The 17,897-nt window shown below is 32.7% G+C and overlaps 1 pseudogene; it reads left to right on the plus strand.

Annotated features, from left to right (window-relative positions):
• Positions 1-14,051: 14,051 nt before the first annotated feature.
• On the plus strand, positions 14,052-14,258 carry LOC114035940 (annotated as a pseudogene).
• Positions 14,259-17,897: the final 3,639 nt, after the last annotated feature.

Here is a 17,897-nt window from a genome sequence, read left to right on the forward strand (position 1 = left end):
CATTGAGAGTGAAGTTACTATTCATTGTTTGTAATGAGGACAAAATATTCTAAGAACCAAATTAGAATGTAAAACAGTATTTATGGCTTGCTGTTAACATTTACTTGCTTTCTTCTTTAGTGAGAGACAGCCAGCATATTGTAATAGGAAAAAAAAAAGACAAAGCACACCAAAATAACAACACAACCTCTGGAATTGTATCAGAAGACATGAGTTCCTGACTTGCAAATGTGGAAATGTTATTTAAACTCTCTGAGCCTTGGTTTTCTCTCTTGTGCAATGGAAATAATATATTTACTACCTGTGCCACAGGGTGGTCCTGTGAACCAATCAGTGAAAGTATGTGAAAACACATGGTTACTGACTATATGATATAAGGTATACAACAGTGCCTTTAAAATCAGGAAGACATAAGTTGAAATTCTCCCTCAGATATATACTAGTTATCTGACATTGGTGGAGTTATATTACCCTTTTTGGCCTCAGACTGATCATCAATAAAATGGATATAAAATTTACAGTTACCTCACAGAGTTGTAGTGAGAATTCAAAAAGATAATACATTATATTGCCTTGTAAACTTTAATGGATTAGATACACATATTTAATATCACTTTATATACTTAAAACATCATTTTCTTTTTTCCTAATATATTTTATTATTTTATTTTTAGTTGTCAGTATTCACTTCCATAAGATTTTGAGTTCCAGATTTTCTCCCCAACTCTCACCTCCCCCCACACTCAGATGACATGCAATTTGATATAGGCTCTACATATATATTTATATTAAACTCAATTTCACATTAGTCATGTTGTAAAGAAGAATTAGAACCAATGAGAGAAACCAAGAGAAAGAAGAAACAAACAAACAAAACAAAAGAAAAAAAGAGAGCAAATAATATGTTTCAATTAGCATTTAGACTCCATAGTTCTTTTCCTGGATGTGGACAGTATTTTCCATCATGAATCTTTTAGAGTTGTCTCAGATTCTGGCATTGCTAAAAAAAAAGATAGGTATTTCAAGTTAGTCACTGCACAATGTGGCTGTTAATGGGTACAATGTCATGCTGGTTCTGCTGACTTCACTCAGCATCAGACCATACAAGTCTTTCCAGGTTTTTCTGAAGTCCACCTGCTCATTATTTCTTATAGCACAACAGTATTCCATTACATTCATAAACTACAACTTGTTCAACCATTCCCCAACTGATGGGAATCCCCTCAATTTCTAATTCTTTGCCACCACAAAAATACTTGCTACAAATATTTTTGTACATCTGGGTCCTTTTCCCATTTTTATGGTATTACTGGGTCAAAGAGTATGTGCATTTTATAGCCCTTTGGGCATAGTTCCAAATTGTTCTCCAAAATGGTTGGACCAGTTCACAAATTCACCAAAAATGTATTAGTGTTCCAATTTTCCCAAATCTTCTCCAGCATTTATTATTTTCCTGTTTGGTCATGTTAGTCAATCTGATAGGTGTGATGTGGTACCTCAAAGTTGTTTTGATTTGCATTTCTCTAATCAATAGTGATTTAGAGCATTTTTTCATATGACAATAGATAGCTTTAATTTCTTCATCTGAAAACTGCCTGTTCATATCCTTTGATCATTTATCCATTGGATTATGTCTTATATTCTTATACATTTGACTCAATTCTCTACATATTTTAGAAATGAGGCCTTTATCAGAGATGCTGGTTGCAAAAATTCTTTCCCAATTTTCTGCTTCCCTCCTAATCTTGGTTGCACTAGCTTTGTTTGTGCAAAAACTTCAATTTGATGTGATGAAAATCAACCATTTTGAATATCATACTTTTCTGTATCTCTTGTTTGGTCATAAATTCTTCTGTGCTCCATAAACTTGACAGGTAAACTATTCCTTGCTCTCACATTTTGCTTATAGTATCAGGCTTTAAATCTATATTGTATACCCATTGTGACTTTATTTTGGTATATGGTATAAGATGTTGGTCTATGCCTAGTTTCTGCCATACTATTTTCCAGTTTTCCCACAAGTTTTTGTTAAATAGGGAGTTCTTATTCTAGAAGGGGGAGTCTCTGAGTTTATCAAACAGTAGATTACAATAGTAATTGACTACTGTGTCTTGTGTATCTAACCTATTCCATTGATCCATCACTCCATTTCTTAGCCAGTAACAAGAAGTTTTGATGATTGCTGCTTTATAACACAATTTATGACCTGATATAGCTAGGTCACCTTCTCTGCCATTTCTTTTCATTAATTCCCTTGATATTCTGGACCTTATGCTCTTCCAGATCAATTTTGTTATAATTTTTTTTCTAACTCTATAAAATAATTGTGGTAGTTTGATTGGTATGGCACTGAGTAAGTTAATTTAGGTAGAATTGTCATTTTTATTATTTTAGCTCAGCTGTAATCTTTTTGCTAATATTTTAATTAACAAATTTGCATCTATATTCATTAGAGAAATTAGTTTATAATTTTCTTTCTTTGTTTTGAGTCTTCCCAGTTTAGGTATCAGTACCATATTTGTATCATAAAAGGTATTTGGTAGGATTCCTTTGCCTATTTTCCCAAATAGTCCATATAGTATTGGAATTAATTATTTTCTAAATGTAAGAATTCACTTACAAATCCATTAGGCCATGGAAGTTTTTTCTTAGGGAATTTATTTATGGATTGTTCAACTTCTTTTTCTGAATTGGGGTTATTTAAATATTTTATTTCCTCTTCTGTTAATCCGGGCAATAAATATTTTGTTTGTAAACAGTCATTCATTTCACTAAGATTGTCAAATTTACTGGCATACAGTTGGACAAAATAGTTGCTAATTATTGTTTTAATTTCCTCTTCATTGGTGGTGACTTCACCTTTTTCATTTTTGATATTGGTAATTTGCTTTTCTTCCTTCTTTTTTAAAATCAAATCAATCAAAGTTTATTTTATTGCATTTTTTCTTAAAACCATCTCAGATGTATTTATTAATTAAATAATTTTCTTAATTTCAATTTTATTAATATCTCCTTTTGTTTTCAGCATTTCTAATTTGCTATTTAATGGGGGATTTCAATTTGTTCTTTTTCTAGCTTTTTTAGTTGCATTAATCTCCTCTTTCTCTATTTTATTTATGTAAGCACTTATAGATATAAAACTTCCCCTAAGAACTGCTTTTGCTGCATCCCATAAGTTTTGGTATGTTGTCTCATTATTGTCATTCTCTTGCATGAAGTTATTGATTGTTTCTATTATTTGTTGTTTGACCCACTCATTCTTCAGTTTCCAATTAATTTTTAGTCCATCTTTCTATGGCCATTTTTTACACATAATTTTTATTGCATCATGATTTGAAAAGGATGCATTTGATATTTCTTCCTCTCTGCATTGGATTGTGAGGTTTTTATGACCTAATACATGATCAGTTTTTGTGTAGGTGGCATGTACTACTTAAAAAAAATCATATTTCTTTCTATCCCCATTTAATTTTCTCCAGAATTCTACCATGTGTAACTTTTCTAAAATCTTATTAACCTCTTTAACTTCCTTCTTGTTTATTTTGTAGTTAGATTTATCTAGTTCAGAGAAGGGGAGGTTGAGGTCCCCCACTAGTATAGTTTTGCTATTTCTACCTGCAACTCCTTTAATTTCTCCTCCAAGAATTTAGATGCCATACAGTTGATGCATATGTTTAATAATGACATTACTACATTGTTTATGTGCCTTTTAGAAGGATATAGTTTCCTTCCTTATCTTTTTTAATTAGATCTATTTTTGTTTTTGCTGTGTCTGAGATCAGGATTGCTACCCTGCTTTTTATACTTCAGCTAAAGCATAATATGTTATACTCTAGCCTTTTACCTTTACTCTGTGTATATCCCTCTGTTTCAAATGTGTTTCTTGTAAACAATATATTGTAGGATTGTGTTTTTAATCCATTATTCTATCTGCTTACATTTTATGGGAGAGTTCATCCCATTCACATTCATTAATTCATTATATATTCTTTATGTATAATTCATTATAATAATTATAAACATATTTCCCTAATTAACATTGATGCAAATATTGTTCATACAATTATAGACAAAGAGATTACAGCAATTAGTCACTAGGATAATACACCATGACCAAGTGGGCTTTATAGAAGAAATACAGGCTTATTTCAATATTAGGAAAACTATAAGCATAATGGACCATATCAATAACAAAACTAACATAAATCTTATGATTATCTCAATAGATGCAGAAAAAGCATGCAACTAAATACATCCCCATTCTTATTAAAATACTAAAGAGTACAAGAATAAGTGGAGCTTTCCTTAAAATACCTCTATAAAACCAGCATTACGCACCATATGTAATGAGGAAAACCTAGAAGCATTCCCAATAATATCACAGGTGAAACTAAGATGCCCATTATCACCACAATTATTCAATGTTATTTTAGATACATTAGCTTCGAAAAGAGAAAGGAATTAGAAGGAATTAGAATAGGCAATAAGAAATCAAAACTATCACTGTTTGAAGATGATACAATGGTATACTTAGAAAATTCTAGAGAATCAATTTAAAAAACTATCTGAAGCAATTAACTTTAGCAAAGTTGCATGATACAAAAGAAACCCACATAAATCATCAGAATTTCTACATATTACAAACAAAGTTCAGCAGCAAGAGATAGAAAGAGAAATCCCATTTAAAATAACTGTAACAATATAAAATATTTGACAGTCTACTTGCCAGGACAAACCTAAGATCTATATGTACACAATAACAAAACACTTTTCACACAAATAAAGTCTGATCTAAATAATAGGAAAGAAAAAACATCAGTTGCTTATGGGGATGCTGAGCTAATATAATAAAATGACAATTCTAACTGAATTAATTTACTTATTCAGTACCATACCAATCAAAATACCAAGAAAATTTATTTATAGAACAAAATGATATTAAAATTTATCTGGAAAAAAAGGTCAAGAATATCAAGGGAATTAATGAAAAAATTCAAAGGAAAAGGACCTAACCATACCACATCTAAAACTATATTTTAAAGCAGCATTCATCAAAACTGTTTGGTAATGGTTACTCAATAGATTGATGGATGAGTGGAATAGGTCAAGTACACAAAATGCATCAGTAAATGGATATAGTAATCTACTCTTTGATAAACCCAAACACTTTATCTTCTGGAAAAAGTACACAATCTCTGACAAAAAAAAAAAAACTTCTTGAAACCCTGTAAAATAAAATGGCAGAAACTAAGCATAAACCAACACCTCACACCCTATATAACGATAAGGTTAAGATAATCTAGGTCTTTATCTCAATCTATCATAAAAAAGGAGAAAGGACCCACATGTACAGAACATATTTATAGCAGCTCTTTTTGTGGTGGAAAAGTTTTGGAAATTGTGGGGATGCTCATCAAATGAAGAATGGTTGTACAAGTTGTTGTATATGAATGTAATGGAATACTATGTTTCTATAAGCAATGATGAGCAGACAGATTTCAGAAAAACCTGGAAAGGCTTACATGAACTGATGCTGAGTGAAGTGAACAGAATCAGGATCACATTGTACAAAGCAGCAGCATTGTGCTGTAACTAATATAGACTTAGTTCTTCCTCAGCAATACAATGATCCAAGATAATTCCAAAAGACTCTTGGTGGAAAATGCTATCCTCAATCAGAGAAAGAATTATGCAGTCTGAATGCAAATTGAAGCATACTATTTTCACTTTTTTCTCATATTTTTCCCTTTTGTTCTTTTTCTTCTTTCATAACTTGAGTAATGTGGAAATGTCTTTAAAATGATTGTACATGTACAACCTATATAAGATTGTTTGCTGTCTTGGGGAGGGGGAAGAGGAGGGATGGAGGGAGAAAAGTTTGGAACTCAAAATTTAACAATAATGAATGTTGAGAGTTATCTTTACATGTAATTGGGAAAAAAGTCATTCTGGAGAGCAATTTGGAACTTTGCCCAAAGGGCTATAAAACTGTGCATACCCTTTGACTCAGAAATACCACTTATAGGTCTGTGTCCCAAGAGAAGATAAAAATGAGAAAAGGAACAATATGTACAAAAATATTTATAAGAGCTCTTTTTGTGGTGGTTAATTGTTGGAAGTTTAGGGGATGCTCATCGATTCTGGAACGGCTGTACAAATTGGAGTATATGAATGTAAGAGAATACTATTGTTCCACAAGAAATGATGAGCAGATAGACTTCAGAAAAACCTGGAAAGACTTACATGAACTGATGCTGAGTGAAGTGAGCAGAACCAGAATAACATTGTAAACAGTATCAGTAAAGTTCTATGATGACTAACTTTGATAGACTTAACTCTTCCGAGTAATACAAGAATCTCAGACAGTTCCAAAAGATTCATGATGGAAAATGCTATCCACACCCAGAGAAAGAATTATAGAGTCTGAATGAAGATTGAAGCATTCTATTTTCTTTTTTTGTTCTTGTTTTTTCTTTCTCTTGGTTTTTCCCTTTGTTTCTAATTTTTCTGTACAACTTGAGTAATGTGAAAATATGTTTAATAAGATTGTACATGTATAGCCTATATGAGATTGCATGTTATCTTAAGGAGGCAGGAACAGAGGTTTTCAGTGTTTCATCAGGAGTAAGTTAAATGGTTAGGCTATCTCTCCAATGTTCATAGTACACTGTGAAACAAACAAACCAATCAACAATTAATGAGAATAGAAGGACAAAAAATTAAGCGTAAAAGGACTGTTAGATATTCAGGGAGAAATGGAAAAAATATTCTAAAAAATAAAATCAATTTCCAGAAATGATTCCACTTCATTAAAGTGATCCCTCTAAGAAACACACACACCCTAACACACACCCCAACATGTTAATATGCACATATATACATAAGTGCACGGATACATACATATTATATACATATATATGCACACAAACATACCTATAAGTCTACATATACATACATGTATGTATATATGTGTGCATACATACATACCTACACACATACATACATATATATATATATATATTCAATGTTTGCTTTTTTGGAAAGTCCCAATTTTAATTTTGTGACTTCAAAGGCTTTGAAAAGAATCGTTAAAATAATAATATATATTCTATTTATCTATTTATTTTCCTATGCTATTTTTAGCTCTTAATACAAAATGCAAAAGTGGAGCAGGATAGCAGAGAGAAGTCAAGAAGGTGCCTGAACTCTCCCCACTGTCCTTTGGAAACTATAATAAATCAAGCCTCTAAACAGATTCTGGAGTGACAGAACCAAACAAACACACAAACAAAAACAAACGACAGAGTAATACAATTTTCCAGCTTAAGCTATTTTAGAAGGACTTCAGGAAAGGTCTTTCTTACTTGGGTAAAAGGGGAGCACAGCTCAACACAGGCTGAGCACTAGGCAAACCAGTGGGAAGCTCTTATCCACAGCAACTCAGGCCCCTCAGTGCTGAGTCATAGGCTAATGGCACAGCAGGCCAGCTGTGAGACCTCCATCCTCAGCTCAGAAGGCAAATTGCAAGCTCCAGAACCCCAGTACAATAGGCACAGTGGGCAAGCTGCAAGCACCTGAGGACCCAATGCAAAAAGACAGTGACCAGGCTCCTGGCCCCAGAGCAAGAAGCTTGAAACAGTGCCTCCTGCACCTCTGGAGCAGAACTGAAGTTTAAAAAAAATAGCCAAAAAAATAGCCCTGACTATAGAAAACTACTATGAAAATGGGAAATATCCAAACACAGACTCAAGAAGACTACAATGTCAAATTGTCTATATGTTAAGCCTCAAAGGTGAATATGATTTGATATCAAACCCAGCAAGCCCTCTTGGAAAACTTCAAAAAGCATTTGAAAACTCAAGTAAGAAGAGTAGAAGAAAAAAATGGAAAAAGAAATGAGAATTAACTAGGAGAATTATGAAAAAAAGTAGTCAACATCTTGGAAAAGGAAGCACAAAAATTGACTGAAGAAAGTAACACCTTAAAAATAGAATTGGCAAAATGGGGGAAGATTCCACTGAAGAAAACAACTCCTTTAAAATTAGAATTGGTCAAATGAAAAAGGAAGTACAAAAGCTATCTGAAGAAAATAATTCCTTAAAAATATAATTGAGCAAGTGGAAGGTAATGATTCTATGAAACACCAAGAACCAGTAAAAGAATGAAAAAAAAATAGAAGAAAATGTAAAATATCTGTATGAAAACAACTGACCTGGAAAAGAGATCTAGGTGAAATAATTTAATGTATTTGTTTGTTTTTAGTTTTCACTTCTGTAAGATTTTGAGGTTTAAATTTTCTCCCTCTCCCTCTGTTCCCACCTTGTAACTCATAGGACACTCATAATTAGTTGTTGGGTACATTTTAAAATTTTAACTTAACTTCTGAATTTTCTCCCTGCTTCCAGCCCCTTCCCTACTCATTGAGAAGGCAGGAAATATGATCCCCATTATTCATATGAAATCATGCAAAACATGTTTCCAATTTGACACTTTGTAAGGGCAAATAGGTGAAAAATTATGAAAGTGGAAGAAAAGATGTATCCATTTGTATTTAGAATTCTTTAATTCTTTCTCTGAAGGTGGATATCCCTTAGATATCCTTCAGGATATCCTGAAAGTGAGTCCTTTGGAATTGTGTTGTACTGATCAAAGTAGCTAAGTCTTTCACAGTTGATTGTCATTACAATATATCACTGTTTCTAAGTACAATGTTCTCTTAGTTTTATTCACTTCATTTTGAATCAGCTTATTTATGTATTCTCAAGTTTTTTTTTTCCTGAAATCATCACCTTCATAATTTCTTATAGCACAATAGTATTTTATCACAATCACATACCACAATTTGTGCAGCCACTCCCTAATGAATGGGCATCCCCTAATATTCCAATCTTTTGTGACTACAAAAAAAAACTGCTATAAATATTTTTGTGCATGTGGATTTTTTTCCTTTTTTTTATCTGTTAGGGTTACAGACAGTATTTCTGGGTCAAAGGTATGCACAATTTTAGGGCCTTTTGGGTACAGTTCCAAATTGTTCTCTAAAATGATTGATTGGAACAGCTCACAACTCCAACAATGCCTCAGTGTACCTATTCTTATTTGTTTCTTCCAGCATTTGTAATTTTCCTTTTCTGGAATATTGGCCAACTGGATAGGGTTGAGATAGTACTTCAAAATTATTTTATTTTACATTTCTATCATTATTAGTGATTTAGAACAATTTTCATATAGTTATTGATAACTTTGATTTCTTCTCATGAAAATTGCCTGTTTATCAATTGGGAAAATTTTATAAATCTGGCTCAGTTCCCTGTATATTTGAAAAATGAAACCATTATCAGAGAAACTTACTGCAAACTTTTCCCCAAAATTGCTTGCTTTCCTTCTAATTTCAGCTGCATTGCCTTTGTCTATGGGAAATTGTATAATTTAATGTAATCAAAATATCAATTTTATGAAAGAGTCCAGGCATTTAAAGATCTTATATTCAAATTGAAATATAACATGTGTACAGAGAAATAAACAAAAGATCTTTTGAGGTAAGAAAGAGTTCTAACAATTAGGGAGATCAGGAAAACTACTTATAAGACAATTGACTTCATCCATGAAGAAAGCTAAGGATTCAAGAAGACAAACATGAGGTTGGATGGAGAGCCTTTGGAGCATAGAGGACATCCTGTGCCCACTGTGGAAAAGAAGAATTTCACTGAGGTACACACAAGTTATTTTTTTTTTCTTTAGGGAGTAAAAGCATTTATATCTGACAAATAAATAACAGGAAGATCCAATCCTGACCCAGGGAGTTGAGTTATTAAAACTTATAGTTAAGAGATTACCACCCCTCCCACACACACAATTTCCAAGCTTTATATTATTCTTGTTTTATTTTGTTGTTATTCATTTATTATTTTTAATTTAACATCCACCATCCTCTGATATGACAATTTTTCACTGAATATCATAAAAGTTAGTAGCTTTTCAATAAACCTAGTTGTTACTTCTTTAAAAAAATAAAATAAAATATCCATTTTACAACCCATGATTTTCTATATAATTTGTTTGATCATGAACTATTCTTCATGCATAGATCTGAAAGGTATTTTATGCTCCCTTAATTTGCTTATGAAATCATGCTTTATGTCAAAATCATATACCTATCTGCATGGAGTTTATCTTGTTATATGTTGTGAGATACTGTTCTATGTCTAGTTTCTACTAGACTGCTTTCCATATTTCCTAGCAGTTTTCATTGAAAAATAAGTTTTTGCCCTAATAACTTGGATCTTTGAGTTTCTCAAACAAAGGTTATGATGGTCAAAATGAATATTTTGATTGCATTAAATTACTTTGGTATATTATGTGCCTAATCCATTCTGTTTATAAATTATATGTTTCGATGATTACTGCTCTGAGTGTAGTCTGAGCTCTGGTATTGTTAACCTGTGTTGCTTCACCTTTTTTCCCATTGATTCCAATGATACTTTTGGCCTTTTCTTCCCCAAGATGAATTTAGTTGTTTTTTTTTTCTAGCTCTACAAAATAATTCATTTTTTGTGGTTTTATTGATATTGCATTGATAAGTAAATTAATTTAAGTAGTATTGTAATTTTTATTATCTTGGCTCTGCATACCTATGAACAATGAATATTTCTCCAATTATTTACATTGGTCTTTATTTCTATGAATATACATACAAATATATATCTATATGTATATATGCATGTGTATATACACATACATATATATATACATTTAATCCTGTGTATATGTACACATATGTATATATGAGTGTGATTTCCTTCTTTGAACTAGTTCATATGAGTGAGGTTCTAGCATTGTCTACTTCTCCCTTTTTTCCAAACATTGTAAAAACTCTTTGTTTCCTGACTCTTATGTTAGACATTTTTTCCCGTTCTTCTTCTCCCTTTCCCCTTTTTCCAGTGCACCCTTTTTACTCACCATTCCATTTTTTAAAATCATCTCAACATAATAGACACATACCATGCCCTCTTTCTATGAAAATACCTTCTAACTGCCCTAATAATGATAAGGTGCTCAGGCAATGGAGATAGATAAAGAGAGAGAGAGAGATTGAGAGATATAGACATATATGTGAGTAATACACAAACACACACATATATGTATATATATATGCACATACATATGTACACTTGACCTAGAAATACTGTAATTTTATAGGTACCCCAAAAGATCAAAAAAGGAAAAAGATCCATAAGTGCAAAAATATAATTTGATTTATTTATATGTGTACATGTACATATACATATATGCACACATGCATACATAGCTATTTGTGTGTATATGTCTGTGTATGAAACCTTCCCACATAAGAAGCTGCACAGTTTAACATTACATCCCTTCTGATTTATCTTTCATGTTTGTCTTTTTATGCTTCTCTTGAGTCTTGTGTGCAAATGCCAAATTTCCTATCAGCTGTTGTTTTTTTTTTCCCATTGTTGCTTGAAAGTCTGCTTTTTTATTAACTATTCATTATTCTCCTGTAGAATGATGCTAGTTTTGTTGGGTAGCTTTTGTTTGATTGTAGTCTCAACTCTTTTACCTTCCAGAATATAATTTCTCAAGGTCTCTACATCTCTGTAGTGGTAGCTACTAGATCTTTTGTAATCCTGATTGTGGTCCCATAGTATTAGAATTATTTCTTTCTGCCTACTTACAGTAATTTCTTCTTGAAATGGATGTCTAAAATTTGATGATTATGTTCTTACAAGTTTTCCTTACAGGAGCTGATGAATGAATTCTTTCAATTTCTACTTTGTCCTCTCCTTCTATGATATTCAGTGAGTTTCCTTTATAATTTCTTGAAATATGATATTATCTCTTTTTTAAATGGGCTTCAGGTAGTTCCATAATTCTTAAAACATCTCTCCTTTTCTCTAACAGGACAGAAAGAGAAAATGATAAATGCTGGGGGCAATGTGGAAAAAGTGAGACATTAATGCACTCTTGGTGGAGTTGAGTACTGGTCCAACTACTCTGGAAGGCAATTTGGAAGTATACCCAAAGAGTTGCATAATTTCCATATCTTTTGGCTCAGGAAAACCACTAAGTCTGTATACCAAAGGGATCAAAGAAAAGGGCAAAACTATCTATATATAAATACACACACATACATACACACTTACATATATACATATATATGTATATTACAGTATTACTTTTTGTGGTGACAAAAATGGAAATCAAGAGGATGTCCATCAAGTATGGTGTATGATTCTGATGGAATGCTATTGTGCTATAAGAAATGGCAATCAGGATGGTGTCAGAAAAATCTGGGAAGACTTACATGAACTGATGGAAAGTGAAATGAGCAGAACCAGGTCAACATTGAACATGGTAATGACAATATTGTAAGAATGATCAGCTGTGAAAGACTTAGCTATATTGATCAAGACAATTATCCAAGATAATTCCAAGGGACCCATGATGAAAAATTCTATCCACCACCAGAAAGAAAATTGATGAATTCTGAATGAAGATTGAAACCTATTTTTTCTTACTTTATTTTTCTTGTTTTATTTTTTGTCTGTGATTCAATTTCCAATATGCCTAATAGGGAAATGTTTTACATGATTTCACATGTATAATTTGTATCAAATTGATTGCCTTCTCAAGGAGTAAGGTTTGGTTGGAAGGAGGTACAGAATTTGGAGCTGAAAATATTTTAAAAATGATTGCTATTTATATGTAATTGGGAAACATTTAAAGAAATGAATAAAATCTATTTTTAAAATATCTCACGTAGATATATTTTCCAGGTTGTTGTTTTTCTGATTAGATATATGAAATTTTCTTCTTTTTTTTTCCAATTTCTGACTTTTTTTTTTTTACCATGTCTTGCTGCCTTATAGAGTCATTGGCTTCCATTTGACCAATTCTAACTTTTAAAGAATTAATTTCTTCCAGAGGCAAAGCCCAAATGGCAAAACAAAGGCAGGGATTAGCCTGAGCCCCGCCCCCCCAATCCCTCCAAATGCCTTAAAAATGACTCTGAACAAATTCTAGAGCAGCAGAACCCACAAAAAGACAGAATAAAACAAATTTCCCATCCAAGACCACTTGGAAGGTCATCAGGGTAAGAGAGCACAGTCCAGCACAGGCTGCACCAACACAGACTGGGGCTCAGAAAACCAGGAGCAGGACTTGGGAGTAATTGAATCAACAACAGCAGAGGCTGCTTCCAGAGTTTTCAGTCCACAGAAGGTAAGGGGGTCAAGCAGCTGCTCAGACTGAAACTACAGGGATGTTTTTGCTGGCACAGAGGTGGTACTCTGTTGCTTTGCCCATGCTGAGATTCATGTCACAGTCATGGGTGACGGTCATAGGTGAGTAGGAGCATAGTGTGAACTATGGAGTCTGAATGAAGATGGAAGCCTACTATTTGCTCTCCTTTTTTTTTTTTGTTTGTTTAGTTTTGTTTTGTTTCTTTCTCGTGGTTCCTCCTATTGGTTCTAGTTCTTCTTTACAACATGACTAATGTGAAAATATGTTTAATAGGAATGTATATGTAGACCTTATATCAAATTGCATGCCATCTTGGGGAAGGGGGAGGGTAAGGAGGGGGAGAAAATTTAGAACTCAAAATCTTATGGAAGTGAATGTTGAAAACTAAAATAAATTAATTAATTAAAAAAAGATAGGCAGAAACGTATTGGTTGCAACGTGTACCAATGTAGATTCCTGCATAGATGAGATCATACTGGATTTGGTTATTTGGGTATTTAGTGTAGTCTCCTTCACTTTCTTTGTTTCCTTATGGGCAAATTCATACTGATTTTCGTGAGACATTGTGACCAATAGAAACTCAACGTTAAAAACAACCATAGAGTCGCCCAAGTGCCAGAACAGCAGGTGGTAACCCGCAGAACTTTTCTCTCTAGACAGAGCGGCAGACGAAGTGACCGTGACCGTTCCGCAGTGTCTGCCCTTTTCGACCAGCTTTGTCTTCCCTCTCCTCTGGTTGTGTGTTGGCCCGAATCCAGCAGTGCAGCCACCCAGCGGTTTTAATCAATATGTCCCAGAAGGATCCCTGCAGAAACAAGCCTGTAAAATACAGAAATACTTTGCAAACCAACAACTACATGGAGTCTAAGTGTGAAGCTGTCATCCAAGAGTTGCATAGGTGCTGTGTGTGGTACCCCAAAGGGAGATCTCTTGTCTCTTCAGGATTTGAGAAGGAAGATGAAGAAAGGAAGAAGCTTAAATCTGCATCCAAATGAATTTCTGTTCTGTGTTTTTCATCCAGGAGATATTTGTTCTCCTTAATAGGTTTTCTCAGGTAGTAAACTAAAGCAAAATGGAAATTTACTTATAGGTTTAGTCAATAGATATGCCACTTAGGCAAAAGAATAAAAAGATAGCAAAAAAAATCTGGTCTGAACAATTTATTAAAAGCAAACATGTTTTTGTTTCAATGCAAACTTTTAAAAAATTACCTGTTTAAAATAAAATGTTTTAAATGCAAAAAAATAGAAGTTTCTGTTATCATGATGATGATGAGGATAAGGATGATGAGGATGATATTGATGTTGATGATGATGAGCAGCACCATCATCATACTTAAAAGTTTATACAATGCCTTCTTCTTGGCAACTTGTGAACTCATATGAATTATAATTGTCACTGTTAGAAGTTGATCCCATTTATCTCCTGACTCTAAAATCACTCTTTCCACAGCCTCACATTTACTATGCTTAAATACCTCCTTCAGTCTTTGGGAAAAAATTCTCCATAGATTCACACAATGGTAGAGAAAAAGCAATCTATACCCAGTCTCAGCAAAGCTTTTCTCTTTGTTCTTATATTATTCATATGTGTCATATGGATCTTTACTACTAGATGAAATAATACACTTTTTTATTATCAAGCTAGTGTGGTAACATAATAAGGGATATCCATGCAAAGTGTGTAAGAGTGGGATTGAGGGAGAGCTTTCTGTTCTCTGCAGGACTTCAGCTGATTTCTCTCCTCCAGTTGAACCACATAATATTATTTTAATAAGAAATTAACACATAGAGGAGGTTAACAAGGTTAGAAAAAGAAGAATATGGATTTTGATATATTATACATGTAATGCTTATTAAACTTTTGGGATGCAAGCAAAAAAAAGTAATCTTTAATAGTATATATTCCATGAATATGAGATATTTCAATGAAGTATCACTGCCCTATTCTGCATATTTACTGAAATGGTAATGAGACTCCTGCATGATCTTTTATAAAAGCTTGATTCTAAAATAAGCTCTCCTTTTCCTGAGCAACATATATTAACTTCCAGCTTAATCTTAAGAATTTACTTTTGGATAAATGTGGGAGTTGAAATAATGATTGTTCTTAACCCCCGCCCCGAGATAATAACTGACCTGCTAGTTTTTTTTAATGAAAGACACGTGAAGCTACCTGAATTAATTTTGTATACTTAGAGGACATTAGCAATCACTGAATTGGTTGAGCAACATTGATAAAATGTGGTGACAACAGTTTTAATATCTTTGAAACACTAGCACAGCAGGCTTAACTTTTGTACCATGAGTAATCAGAAGATTCCTATAGAAAGATGTGAAGAAAAGAAGGAACTGAAAAGCTAATTTATGCTATCAAGACTCAGATGTTTTCAGTGCACATATAGGTGACTATCCAAAATGGTAACCACAAACAACAGAGTGTCAATCAAAGTAGAGAGATATTTCTGACAGAGCTGAAGAGCTCAGTAAGTAAAGAATACATATTTAGTTGATTTTTTGGAGATACTTAAAAGCATAGGCCCACAACACCTTCATAGTGTAAGTATTTATAATATTTTGTTGCTGCTTTGGATTCTGATTTTTACATTGCTTTTATTTTTAATAACCAACACAGTCAACTGCCAAAAAAAATCCTTATTTGTTAAAAAAAAACAAAAACAAAAAAGTAAGGAAAAAAACCACTTCAAATTGTCTGATCATGTGTTAAATATTATGAACCCCAAATTACTCACTCTGTCTCTTTGTGGAAGAAAGGGAATACATTTCATCAACAATCCCCTAGAATCAACACTTGTAATTATACTACTATTAATTTTGACATCGTGTAATTATTAAGCATTGCTATCATGTCTTCTTTGATCTTCACATTTTCCCTAATGTAACTAGAAACAAGCAAAACCTTTCTTATCTTCCTTATCTATCCTCACTAGTTACAGCTTCAATTCATTCTGAGTTTTAGCAGTCCTAACTTTATTTTTGGACTCCACACTCTACCCTTTTGTATTCTTCCTCAGTTACCTTCCTATTACTTCTCCTTTCTTCCACCTTTTCTACAGGTGTTTGTTAAGCACCTACTATGTTTTGGGCAATGTGCTAAGCATTTATAGATATTATCTCATTTGATCTATTCTAATATTGCAGATTATTGCTCGTGTAAATAGTCTGAAATTAAAAACAAAAACTAAAAAAAAAAAAAAAACGAAACTCAGTGCTGCTCTCTATGCCTAAACTGATTTCAAGTCAGGACATGTCTACAGACAATGTGAACAAGTTAATTATTAAAAGAGAACAAAGTATACAATATGACATTAAGGGATAACAAGATAGGAGAGAGGTAGGATATTTTCAGCCTAACCAAAAAAGATGGAGAAAGAAAAAAAAAAGGTTCCCCCCAGTACAGCTGATATAATCATACCTGTCTATTGTAGATCATGATGCTGATCACACTAGGTTTTTGTTATTTGTTTGTTTGTTTGTTTGTTTTTTCCCCATGAATATTAAACAATCTCTGCCCTATATCCTAGTGTTCTTTTACCTGGCCAAACTATTTACCAATTGTATTCCTCCTGTGCTCACTCATCCATCTCTCAGATTCAGTACTATCTTCCTGAACAAGGCTAAGCTATAATCTCAAATTATCTCCTTCCAAGGAGCTATCTCATCAGTCACTGGAAGCTTACAAGAGGGGCTACAAAAAGGCAGGTTTTTGTTGTCATTGTTGTTCTTTTTATCTTGAAATGTTTCAGTCTTCACCATTAAAAGAGTATTTGAGACATTTATTTTCCCAGGAACTTGGTAAAATAGAATTGTAATTGCATCCTCAGTTGCCCTAGAAATATTCAGGAAAAGGGACAGATAGATGAATAGACAGGACATGAACTGAATACCTACTACAGGAAACACCAGGCACAGTGCTGAGAATACAAACAAAGAAAACAAGGTGGTCCTTACTGTCAAGAAATGTAGATTTTAATAAAGGAAGATATCAAATAGAAATAAATTTACAATATAAGCCTCAAGATCAGTTAATTCTTCACTAGAGAACATTTTTTGGGTAAAAATGAGTTTATATGTATTTATGTATATATTATGTATGTATATATATGTGTATGTGTATGTGTATGCTTGCATGTGTCTATGTATATGTGTATATATGTGCATATTGTGGGTATGTGGGTGTATGTATGTATATGTGTACATATGTATATGTATACATGTACATATATATGTCTCTGTGAGTGTGCACACACACATATATGTATATATCTCTCTCTCTGTATATATATTTTATTTTTGAGGATATTTTTACTCTAAGTCCCAGGGTTTTATGTTTCAAAACACTAAATTTTATTCCAATATCAAAAGCTATAAGAGAGGAAAGACCAACAAAGGTATTTATGATAATTTTATTTGTTTGTTTTTACAAATGATATGACCAAAGTTTTTATTAAGCCAATTAGTTAAAAACTCAAGGACTCATCCTTCTTCTTTTGTTTATTATGTTAGAATTACAACAATTAACTAATTTTCATGGCATCATAGATTTAGAGTGAAAAAGTTCACTAACAGTCATGTAATCTAATTCTGTAGTTTTTCTAATCAGAAAAATGACAT

Source organism: Vombatus ursinus, unplaced genomic scaffold (assembly GCF_900497805.2).
Source record: "Vombatus ursinus unplaced genomic scaffold, bare-nosed wombat genome assembly UNPS02009573.1, whole genome shotgun sequence".
NCBI lineage: Eukaryota > Metazoa > Chordata > Mammalia > Diprotodontia > Vombatidae > Vombatus > Vombatus ursinus.